Source organism: Mytilus californianus, unplaced genomic scaffold, assembly GCF_021869535.1.
Source record: "Mytilus californianus isolate M0D057914Y unplaced genomic scaffold, xbMytCali1.0.p SCAF_7, whole genome shotgun sequence".
NCBI lineage: Eukaryota > Metazoa > Mollusca > Bivalvia > Mytilida > Mytilidae > Mytilus > Mytilus californianus.
The window spans coordinates 16009894-16023658 of NW_026262723.1; the positions used below are offsets into that span (position 1 = coordinate 16009894).

A 13765-nucleotide genomic window follows, 5' to 3' on the forward strand; every position below is an offset into this window, starting at 1 on the left:
TAGAATTGAATATTTCCGCTTTAAGAATACAAAAACATCAAGTGGCTTCGGATTCGGTTATTTGTTTTTTCGTTTTAGAAATGTGTATTAAAATGTTAGTCTTCAAGAAAGGACAAATAAGAAAAATGTTGTGATGATGTCATACTGCAGCATCATAGATTGTCATGTTTTACATGCATCACTCATTTTGAAACTATTTAGACAGCACACACGAAAACAGTCACTGCCTGTGCCTTTTTTAATCTGTAAAACTATAAATAAAATATGATATTTAAACAACACTATCAGTTCCGTTGGATGGAATTTCAAAAAATCCTAATTAAAAGTTAAATGTGTATTATTTTGTCGCTTGTGTTGTATATTTATGTTCTGAGGGAGAGGCAAAGGATACCAACGATAAATTAAACTTCGAAAGTAAAAAAAAGAATGACAACAAAATGACTAAGAAAGAAAACAAGACATAGAAAATCAAAGACTGAGCAACACGAAAACCACCAAAAAAACAGGGGATGATCTCAAGTGCTCCGAAAGTGTAAGTTGATCCGGCTCCACATGTGGCACCCGTTGTGTTGGCTATGTTATTATAAACCCGGTGATAAGTATATGTCAATGGTCACATTCGGAAACAATATATACGATATTGCAGCTACGACAATTAGAAAATATCGTATGTCATCTGCGAAACGAATATTCCATAATGGTCAAGGAAATCATGATAACGTCCGTGAAATTTACGTAGGAACGATTTCAACTTCACCACTTGGAACTCCTGGTTTAATAGCTTCTTTGTGAGCGGAACCCTATATTAAGGAAATCAAAAAGAAAATACAAGCCAAGGAATATCGTGTACACTAGGATATATACTTGGTATGCAGGTGTTGCAGGTATGTTGCTACATAAAAATGGGAAGGTCATAATTAGGAAGCAGAAATCAGTGATGAAGGTGTGTTTAAAATGTTTCTTTTTTTTATTAACTCGTAAGACTCACTGTAGAACAAAATGGAAATTACTTCAGACATAACTATGCTCTCTACATAAATCAATTTCTTGCGATGTGTTACGTCCAATTTCATAAGCAATATCTAATGTCTGACACATTAACTCTAATAGAACTCCAAATCCGACTGCGTTTAACTAAGGAGATATTTACAGATAAAAAGACACACAGACGATATCGGCACATGACAATTAGATGAATGTGTATTGAATCTGAAATCTGTGACCAATATACACTAGTAACCAGAATTTAGCTTAAACGGCTAAATAGGTATTAACCATTTTAAAAAAGATTACTGGAATATTGAATTAGATTAACGAAAATTAAAAACGGTTTTCTATCTTTTCAATCCATTTTAAACTATGTTCATACAAGTCAAATAGATTCCCTTGCGGTCATTCAATTCATTTTAAAACCCGGAAAACCTCCGTCAAACTAATAAGCCACGCCCCCGTTAAACTAATTCAAACTGATGTTAAGTCCTTTTAAACTTTAATGTTTCCGCCTCCTTGTAAGGTAAACAACTCAAGCAGAAAAGCAACCCGATAGATATATATTTATCTAAAATCCATTCCATACGTTATCGATTTTCTTTACAAATATTCACAATTAAAATGACATACTGACAAATAAATAAGAAAATAAGTAACTTAAAGTTATTGATCCAAAATATATTTTGAAATTGCAGCAAGAAAAATGAACCAGTTGAAAATAGAAATTTCCGGTAAATAATATGATTTTAATGTGTCCACATGCAGTAGCTCTTTATCTGAAAGAGTGTTGATAACTGATATGAAAACTCGTGTTATCTCAGTATTTGTGATATCTAAACAATAATTTCTAAAAAAAATTAAAGCGAGAAAAGGAAACAAGGATTGTGAAAGACAATAAGAATATTAAACAGAAATAAATTAAATACAATAAATTTGTTAGTCTGTTACTCTGTATGGGGATGACTATTATTTATATTTCTGTTGATTTTTCGTATTTCCGTATATTTACTTTTCTTCTTCGTCTGTATTCCTATCGTGTATTCCTTACGGATAATCAATAAAGGGACACATGTAAACAGAACAGACAATAGTCATTGTTTACATAATTAAAATCGATAAAATTATTAATTCTTTAGGTTAGTAAAAATCTTTTACAATTACCGACAAATAAAACAATATGTATTAAAAGTTTTATTAAAATTAATGAAACCTTTGATTGTGAAACTGTTGATATTGTTGACTTTTTTCCGTTAACAGTATAGTCTTGTTGAAATAAATTAACAAATGTATCTACTTTTAACTCTGTATTAAAGTTGTAATACTTGTCACTGGTGCAAAAAAAAAAAAAACATTCACAGCGGAAAAGGCTGAAAAAATCAAAATGAAACTTAAAAAACAATAAAGCACGGCTATACGATTGTGTTAAGTAAATATCGTGCAATTCAGTTCTCATCAAACCCTCTTATAAGTACCGCACACCGCTGTAACCCGAAAATAACTCAATTTACCGGAATTTGATATACATGAAACAGTACTTCTGGGACTATTGCATTTTGCCTCAACAATAGAAAATTTGGCAAGCTGTAAATTGTCCACCCCTTAAAAAGTTTATGTATGCATTGAACATTGGTTTTAACGAAAGAGCAACTTAAAACAGGAGCATAGAAATGATTACTAGTATACACATGGCGGGGTGGGGTTCTACACGCTCTTCCGAGTGTGATATTTGGAATAGTTTTTTAATCGATAAATCCTTTGTAATACACAGGCCTACATAAGGGGTTTTAAATATTACGATCCAAAAAAAATAAGTCATTGCAAAGCAAAACAATGTACATACAAAATTTAAAGAGTATGATGAACTTAAACATGTTAAACTTAAATTTATTCTAGGTTCGTAGAATGATAGTTTTGTATGCTTGCCATTTGAAATATTTCAGTACATTCTTTAATATGTTTTTTTTTATCTGTTCGTACTTAATGATGTTCCTTTCTTTCCAAATTAAAAATTCCCCTGTTAATTAAACCGTTTTGACAATTACATCCTATATGTATGATTCATTTGCAATACACAGAAACATAGATTCCTCCAATTTATTTTTAAGTTTTGCTTTGATTGTCTTTTTTTTATATTTATAAAATGAATTTATATGGTTTAAAACAACTAATATAAATCATGTGTTATTTATCCAATACGCAAGAATATGCACTTGATTTTCTTAACCATTCCTACGAAAGTAACAAATCCCATTGAATTGTTGGATTTATTTCTTATCTCCTCTTCAGTATATCCAATATAATGAAATTTGTTCCATTGTAATTGGCAAGCTTATCTAGTTGCAACATTATTTTGTTGATTTTTACTTATATCACATTTTTTTTTAATTTATGATGTATAATCAATTTTACTTCACACGAGGGCCACACATCGTTAAAGAACATCATGTTCTTTTTAATTCCTTTCGATGGATTCCACGCAATAATACAGCAATACATCAACAATTTAAAGGTAAGGATGGAAACTATATATTACATGAAACCGTTACTTTAAATTTTTGCATCTAATATGTTTTCTAGAATGTGCGTATGAAAAAATCCTCTTAACTTTGGGAAAAATTAATTTTTTTTTTCGTTTAGTTTTTCGTCGACTAGGTACCAGATAATCATGTTTTTTTAAGTAAAATATAAATATCGTTAATCAATATTTGTAACTGCTAATATTTTGATAGACATGTGTTTACAACACAATATTAATCTGGCTTAAAGAAGTTGCAACCATTCGAACGTCCAGGAATAATTATCAAATACTTTTGAAAATGAGTGCGCAAAAATTGAGGGCACGTGACAACAGTACGATCTACTTAATAAAATCGTCATAACTGGTGATCAAACGTTTTGTGATCATGACAAATCGAGATAAATACACCTTATGAATAAAAGGAGATGTGATAGATACGTCAAGGAGACATCAACAACTCAACAACACAAATAACTAAAATCCGTCAACAATTGACTGTCTACAAAATACGTCAATCTTGAACAATGGTCCTACAGTTGTATTTAGCACAAATACTTTGACTGTTAGGGAAGTGTGTACAGGGTACGGCTGTGATTTAGAACAGGGTAAAACTGATTAAGGATGAATTACACAACTTCGGACTAGGTGAATTGTGGCTAAGCCAGTCTAAACTGACATTTGAAAACGCCTTTTCACTTATAAAACAGCGCCTACTATATATAAAAACACAAGAACTATATTCTTTGTTGGAAAACAGTAGCAATTAGTAGCGTGCTATTTACAAAAATATAATCACAAACCTTGATTTTCAATATTACTTGACTAAATATATCCCTACTCTATACCGAAAGCCCGGAAAGGCTATTACAAAAATAAAACTAAATCATTGAATATTGAGACTGGTATGTAGCCAATGTATTGAGGACGAGTTCCACTTTATTCTTGGGTGTCCGGCATATAGAGACTTGCGTGCAAAGTTTATAAAACAATACTACTGGTATAGACCGAGCGTATATAAACGGAAACAGTTGTTAACTCTACAAAATATTAAGCAGTTGACTTTTTTTAGGAAAATTCATTATCCTGGCTTTTAAAAGGAAGGACAGTATTTTACAAAATAATTTACATTCTCTAGCTACATGTTTTATTTCAATCATAATTTATTATGTCTTGTTTACACGATGAGCTGTAAAGCTTAATGTAATAAAGTATATATTATATTGTATTTTTAGAAGCCCTACTTTATAACTGTCCTATAATACAGTAATGTGTGTGTATGTTTCTTGTTTCAATTAGCATATAAGAGGGTATGTATGGGTTACCACCCTGAATGAGGGTATACGTATGGATGAGGTTTACAGATTAGGAATTATTGGTCAAAAAGAAAAGATTAAATGATTAGAAGAAAGGAATGGACCCAGAAGTATAGAAAACAAATTAAAAGTGTGACGAAATATAAAGAATAGAGAATAATTGGCAGACAATAAAAGAGAAGAAATGGTCCACAAATGCAAATCTAACCCCTCCCCCCCCCCCCCCCCCCCCCCCCACTTATCAAGTAAGAGAGAGACAAAGAATACCAAAGGGACTTTTAAACTCGTAAGTTGAAAATAAATGGACAAACCATGACTAAAAACATAAGATAAACAGACAAACAGACAAACAACAGTACACAGAACACAACATAAAAAATCAAAGACTGAGCAGCAAAACCCCAACCAAAAGCATTTCTAAAAGAACTGTTCTATTCCTGAATAGGTACAGGCATTTCGTAATGTTGAAAATCGTGGGTTAATCCTGGTTTTATAGCTAGCTAAACCTCTCACTTGTATGACAGTTGCATAAACTTCCATTCTATTGCCAACAACGTGTGAACAAAACAAACATATATACTCAACAATGTCAAAAATAGGGGTACCGGTACAGCAGTCAACATTGTGTTATGACCTAATCACTATAAAAACAAACAAATATGTCAACAAAGAAACACAAAATGTCTTATAAACAAATTACAAAAGCAAAAATGAAAGACAAAAATACAGAAAATGACCATAGCACAATAACACAATGACGGGATGTATAAGTACCAAGCCTTGCAAAAGGATATTTCCAAGAATACAATAAAAATAAAAGCTTATTGATTTACAACAACAAATAAAAGAACAATATAGCACGTAATTGAGATGATAAACAACGTCAGTACCTATAATCTATACTTCAAGACCATTATGTATTATTTGTGAAATTAATACGGAATATTTATCAACAAGGTCTTGGTATCTTCCAATAGCGAGACGTTCTTTGACATAACCCTGGTTTATCAACTTTCTCTGCTCAGACACTGGTGACGTTTTATAAAGTCTGAGTAGCAGCTGCAAGCTCTTGAATACTGAATGAGTTGAGAAATGTATATTCGATATGCAGGTGAAGTTGGAAATTGCTACTAAGATGGGGGAAATTGATGATTTGAAAATTGAAACGGACATCCCATAACGGTCAACCAACTCGTGATGGCGTCCGTGAAATTTACGAAGGACGATTTCAACTTCACGACTCGGAACTCTTGGTTTTAATAACTTCCCTGTGAATAGTAATCCTCTATCAAGGAAATCATGCTAAGAAATGCAAGCCCTGGAATATCGTGTCAACAGGGAGATATATACTCCGCATGGTGGTAGAGCTGGAATGTTGCTACATAGAAATGAGAAGTTAACAATTGGGAAGCTGAAATCATATCTTTTGTCGTAAAGTTTTGTTTTCAACCGATCAGCATTGTCAATAAAATTGAAAATGGAAATGGGGAATGTGTCAAAGAGACAACAACCCGACCATAAAGCAGACAACAGCCAAAGGCCACCAATGGGTCTTCAATGCAGCGAGAAACTCCAGCACCCGGAGGCGTTCTTCAGCTGGCCACTAAACAAATATGTATACTAGTTCAGTGATAATGGACGTTATACTAAACTACAAATTATACACAAGAAACTAAAATTAAAAATGATACAAGACTAACAAAGGCCAGAGGCTCCTGACTTGGGACAGGCGCAAACATGCGGCGGGGTTAAGCATGTTTTTTTTTCTCAACCCTCCCCCTATACCTCTAGCCAGTGTAGAAAAAACAAACGTACAACAGTACGCACAGTAAAACTCAGTTTAATAGAAGTCCGAGTCCGATGTCAGAGTAGGAAACAAAAGAAAATAAACAAAATGACAATAATACATAAATAACAACAGACTACTAGCAGTTACTGACATGCCAGCTCTAGACCTCAATTATACTGATTGAACGATTATATCTTCATCATATGAATATCAGGCACAATCTCTCCTGTTAGGGGTTTAGTATTATACCATCATAAAATATATGAGAAGAACATAACCCATGTCATGCCAACAACTGGTTTTAGAATAAATATGTTTAATTTCGATGCAAAGACCCTATAAGTGAATCAGTATTAAAGCCAAAATATGCAAGCTTTAATGACCTGACAACAGTATCGTAACTATATCCCTTCTTAATAAGTCTGTTTAAAGGTTTTGTTAGCTTTTGAGGTGAATACTGACATTTTTGTGCTTTTTAAAGAATGTTACCATAAGAGATTGGATGTGAAATACCCGAACGTATAAGATGTCTGCATGTTGAAATATATTTACGAACGATGTCCTTATACCGATGATAAAATTTAGTAAATGTTTTGACTAGTTTATGATATCGAAAACCCTGGTGTAATAATTTTATAGTAATACATAAATTTCTCTCGCAAAATCTAATACGTAGTTACATACACGTGTGAATCGTACAAGTGGAGATATATAAACACCATAAGATTGTCACCATCTAAAAATGGATAATAAATGATATGATATGAAAAATCATCTAATTTATCATAAATTTTTGTATTAAGCTTCCCGTTAATGATATAGATATCAAGATCGAGGAAAAGACAGTGGTCATTGTTTGTATTAGCTTTATTTAAAGTAAGTTCAACAGGATAAATTTCATTAGTATACATACTGAAGTCGTCATTATTGAGAGGCAATTTATCATCCAAATATCTAAAAGTATTGTTAAACTTTTGTATCAGATGTTGTTTCGATTGGTCTTTGCTGATTTTAGTTATAAATTGTAACTCATAACAATACAAAAAAAGGTCCGTAATAAGTGGTGCACAGGTAGTCCCCATTGGAATTCCGATAACTTGACGATATACGGAATCTCCAAAGCGAACAAAAATGTTATCAAGTACAATTTCAAGGGCAGATATAGTATCAAAGCATGTCCAATTGACATAGCTCTTTTGTTTGTTCCTTCTGAAAAATGACCTAAAAGAGTTTGAACATATGTTGTATTCTTTATCTCAAATTTGATGGGACAGATGCGTTCAACATAGTCACCAAATTTTGAATTACTCAGTGAGAGAACATCATCTATTTAGCGGAAAGTGAAGTTAAGGATACTGCTCACCTCCTTTATTACTTCCTAAGAAGTTCCTGTATAAAATCAGCCTCATATGAATAAATGAAACAGTCGACAAAAAGAGGAGCACAGTAGGTTAACATGGGAATACCGATTGATTGTTGAAAAGCCCGGTCTCCAAACATGACATATGTGTTGTCAATCAATAAATCAAGCATCTTGATAATGTCAGTTTCAGAGAATTTTTTTGTTAGAATAAGACTGATGTTTTACAAAATACGATGTATCTCTCCCTGAGACAAGAAACTTGTATCTACGTTCGTTTTTATGAAACAAAGCAGAACCAACTCTTTCAAATTGTCTTTTAGTTTGGAATGAGGAATACTTGTGTCAAGTGTAGAAAAGTCAAATATATGATACATACTTATTAGATATCATAATGCATAAGCAAGAAGCAAGGGGTCATTATTTGGTAACTTACAATGTATAATGTGATGTACCAAAAAAAAAGTAGGTTGTATTAATTTTTTATATTAAAATTCCATCCATTTATATGTGACATTTGTAGATTTTGGTCTTTTAAATAAAAGACATATAACCCTTTTCAGTTCGAACTATTAAAAGTATTTGCAGGCATTATCAAAGAAATTATTGTAACGTTAAACGAATTCTAGAGGAATACAAAAGTTTGTCAAAATAAAAAAAATAAAGAATAAAACTAAACACCACAATCTCTTTGGTCGTATTGCACGATACCGCTCCCCTAAATCGGCTTACGTTTAAAGTGGCTATAACTTAAACAATAAGCAATCATGCATACCCGAGGTATCCACTTGTCTATCAGCGATTCTATCGCACTGACGATCTACCGGGCATTGGTTCACTGCCGTTTGAAATTCAATAAAAATTGATTTTCCGATACTAGTATTTGAGAACATTTTGTTTTTATTTTTTAGAAACTGTATGTTTAAAAATTATCTTTTTTTTTATTAACTCATAAGTCTCACTGTAAAAAAAAAAACGGAAATTACTTTAGACATAATTATGCTCTCTACATAAATTAATTCCTTGCAATTTGTTTCTTTCAAATTCAAAACCAATGTCTAATGTCTGAAACAGTAACTCTAAAACAACTCCAACTCCGGCTGCGATTAACTGGGGAGATATTTACATATAACAAGACTTACTGATAATATCGGCCCATGCCAAATATATGAATGTTAATTATTTCTTCAATCTTGAACAAATATACAACGTATAAGGCTCACCTTCAATAGTTATTGGAATTTAATATTCAATACGAAAATTAGCATTATGTACATATGCAATCATATCTTATAAGTAATAATATACTAGGTCAGACAACGGCTGCATTTCCTTGTTTAGATCAAGGAATAATATCTAAAATATACGTTCTTGTTTCGATCCAGAGACATATATGTGCAAGTATTAAGTATACACAATATTCTAAAATGATAGTAAATAGAATGGTAACTTTAATCATTTAGGACATTTGTATGTATTTATAAAACGTCATCCTATCAGAAATACTAAACTAAAAGTCCTAAATGTTATAATGAGATTAGTTTTTAGTATTATCTGCGAACTTCTATGCACATTGTACATGTTGTATAATATTATTTCACCTTGTTCCGTCCATGTTATCGTTTGATGTTTACTGTGTCTTCTATGAGATAAGATAGGCTTACAATTTCAACCACGATACACAGTGACATACATCGATTTTCAACTGAACTTATTTATACCTACCTATGCTGATGAAATAAAACCACCTAACAACTCAGTAAAGGTTAAGTTTTTAATTAAATGTCAGTTACATCAGACGTCAGTATCGAAAGTAATGCTCCTTTAACTTGAGACCAAGAATTATCGAATTTTAGATATGATTCCTATGACCATGGTAATACCGAGTACCTCGACATCGTTCAAGACCAATGTGTTTATTTTTGTTTTCAATAGAACTTCAATATCCTCATCCATCTAAAATTGATTGGAAACAGTGCCTACACGTAATTAAAGACGCTCTTTCGTCATATTGTTAAACTTGGTGTTTACAGGAATAATATGAGAAACAATATCTTGATTTTTTTTTTTTAATTAAAGTATGAATCTTGTAAAAACTCAATAGTTGCATTTTAAAAAAAAATCAGAAATAAATAAAAGGATTTAAAATACGTCTATTTATAGAATAAGAAACTAACTTCAAGTTCTCGCAAGGCAGTTTGTGTTCATACCGGCTGACAAAAGCAGCCAGCATTGCGGTAATGACATGTCCTAAATACTACCTAGAATGAAAATATAAATTCTTCTACATTGATGTCTACAGATTCATTTAGTAGACAATCATATAATCACAACATATTGGCTTGATACCTCGTCAGAACATTTGAGGGTTCCTACTATATATTGGTTCACGAAACTACACAAAAACCCTTAAAAATATCGTTGCATCTATAGTTATTGAACCACTCAAATTTCCCCTTACACGGACTAAAACAAAAACAAAAAGAACACAAGAACGGAAAGAACGAGAACGAACGATTTAAATCAATCAGAATCGTGTATCTCTACCTATTTCGCATATTGAAGTCGAGTTGTTTTTTGTTTCGCTCAAAGTCATGTGTGGACGAAACGATCAATTATTTCCATGTTAACAAACCTGTTTCGTTCTAAAACGATACTATCTCACCTGATTGGATGTTTGGTAATTATTTTAGTTTTCGGAATGTGAATCAAAACGAATCAGCTCACATGTTAACCATTAAATCTAAAGTTAATCGTTATATTTTTACTACTCTTTATTTATATCTATTTCATTTATTTATTTCATTTCCTTTATTAATTTCCATGTATTTATGTGTAATCCAATACATGTAATGTTGTTTATCATGTTAAAAAAAAAACATGAGTTCTAACGTTTTTAATGTTGACAATCTTTTTGTCTGTTTGAAGCAATTTTGCTTCCGAACAAAAAATAGTAAGATAAAATGGTAATTCTAAGATAACTAAGTAAATAGATAGTTTTCATAATAAATATTAGGGAAAATAATGAAAGACGGACAAGATCAAACTAACTATCAAAATGTCTGCTTCTTCTTTTGCTTGTATCGTCATACAGGTTATTTAAATACATATTTCTTGTAACAAAAAGCTGACAAGAACATTATTCATTTAGTTTTTTTTTAACATAGTTATCTTTATTGTCATTTTTTATTTATTTGTTTATTTGTACCGTTTGATCATTATACTGGTTTATGAGATGTAATGCAGGAAAACGTGTATTGAATTGAAGAAATATGTCAAAAACATGTTTTGACAGCAAGGTCAGTCACTATTCTTGGCTAGTATGCATACTGTATTAATGCTTGACTAACATTTATTGTCAATCTATTGCTATCCGCATTTAATGATTTGCATAGTTTTTCGTTATCAAAGTTATGATCCAATTCATGTTAGAAAGTTATTAAACCAAACTTCAAAGAAGTTTTTCACACAATATTTAAAGTTCTCTTATCTTGTTTCACGATGTAAAAAAAATTATCTTTATGATGATTTTCGTGTAAGCATTTTCCGATCTCTTTTCTATTTCATAAACGGTATAATATGTTAAAGCAGTGTAATATGCATTATTCATTTATGTACAAATATGGTAAGTCTAAGTTGAACCGGGCAAATATCTATACTTCTTAAATGACGAGGTCCAATTTGTTAGCCGGCATGACGTAAAAACGACGAATCAAACAATTCTACTTTTTTAATAACTAATATAGGACAATGGTGTTGATTAGAAATTACACCATTCCATGTTTTTTTTGTTTTCCACATAATTATTATGACCAATATTTAACAGGTTCCGGGTCGAATCCGATACCGACACCAATAGTACCTGTTATTTGTCACCTAATCTCTAAGTATCGCCTCTGTCAGGCGCACCACCAAACGGTGTATTTGTGACTTGCTATGTACACGGGAATAATCAGATGTGAACTTCGTCATTATACAGGGATTGACACTACTAAATTCAGTCATTGACCAAAACAAATATATAAACGAGTAGTTACCGGCTGTAGTTAGAAAAAGCCGGACGGATTAAAACAGAAAGATTTTGACAGCATAGAAAACTGTGCACCTTATAATCAGCATGACTTTATAAAATGACAATACGAATACTAATCCAGGCTGAAAATAAAGCGTAGATACTTAAATTTAGTCACAGACCCGCAATGTCGCGTGTCTGTTCTAGTTTTTATAATACAAATCACTCTGAGATATAGAACATATAGATTCTTAGTTACGGCTAAGTATCTTTTATACAACGTGGACATATTTGCACTCTTAATTAATGTCAAATTAAACAATATTTTGTAGTCATTGTGTAACAATATTGATGTCAATTTGTATGTTAAAATCCATTCTGCGTTAACATTTTTTTTTACTTATCATTCTTACAATATATATCATGTACATGTATATATATGATTTGCTTAATAAATAACAAAATGGCCAGTTTTAGTTGATGCGGTCAAATATCTTGAGATACGAAAACTGCCATTGTAAATTGATGCGATTAAACTTTTCCATTCATCATGTACTGATATTGCTGTCATTTTTGATATCCAATCCATGCTGAGTTGACAAATTTACTGATTTATAATTTGCCTATACAATTGTTATAACAAAGTACAAATATGGCAACTTTTGGTCGATGAGGATACAAACTATCTGTAGAAATGAAACATCAGATTCTTGTGACAGTTCAGATTTTGTTACTTAAAAAAGGAACTATTGACACTGTAAATTGATGCAGATGAAATATTGTAGACAATAAAAACTGGGGTGATCTCAGATGCTCCGGAAGGGTAATCCTGCTCCACATGTGACACCAGTCGTGTGACTCATGTAAATATAAACCCCGTGATAAGTCTAATTTGGTAGGTCACATTCGAGCAATAAAGGACGGGATTTCAGTTACGACAATTGGAATATATCCGTCGTCATAAGTGAAAAGATATTCTATAACGTTGAACCAACTCGTAATAGGGTCCGTAATTTTTTGAAGGGATGATTTCAACTTCACACTTGGCACTCTTGGTTTAATAGCTTCCTTGTGTGCAAATATTTAGATATTTAACAATTTATAATAAAGGCATTTGAGTTTGTTTGGTTCTTCATAATAAATAGTTGATTGAATTATGAACCTAAAACTTTAACGGGTTTTGTTTTGTGTAACAGTAGATAATGATTATGGTTGTGTCTGTTTGTTCATCAACTTATTAACTCTGATTAATTTATTTAAGTTTATGTATTATTCACCATTGTGTTATCATAGTAAAGATTCATCTTCATCAACTTCAACGAGTTTTCAATGATAAGATAATATTTCGAGGTAAATGTGTACCTAATGTCCAAAAAAAATATATTAGATGCCAAGTTGTACTGGTTCAAAAACGCATGCTAATGAGATAAAGTAAGTGAAAAGACAAAATCGTATTTGAATTTCGAAATTATTTTTTTGCATCTGTCATTTTACTTATCAACAGATTTATTGTAAAACTGAATACTAAAGATTAACAAAATATAATTGAATTCTGTAAATGTATGTCTATTTTTAATTGTTTTGATATGTTTTGTCACATATCCTTACATTTACCTTATAGAACACTATTTTTTGAATAATTCGAAAAAAAAGAAAAAAAACACACCCAACAACTCTACACAGAAATACATAGTGTATGACAGAACTCTCACAGTTTTCCTATCTAGTGATAACATTTGTTTAATTAACTGTCTGTGATTTTAAATATATTTTCAAAATGATA

The 13765-nt window shown here is 31.5% G+C and overlaps 1 protein-coding gene across 2 annotated transcripts in view; it reads left to right on the forward strand.

Moving 5' to 3' along the window:
- Positions 1-13765, forward strand: part of LOC127708932 (low-density lipoprotein receptor-related protein 2-like) — a 423265-nt gene that overhangs the window by 364792 nt on the left and 44708 nt on the right. The window lies entirely within an intron of this gene.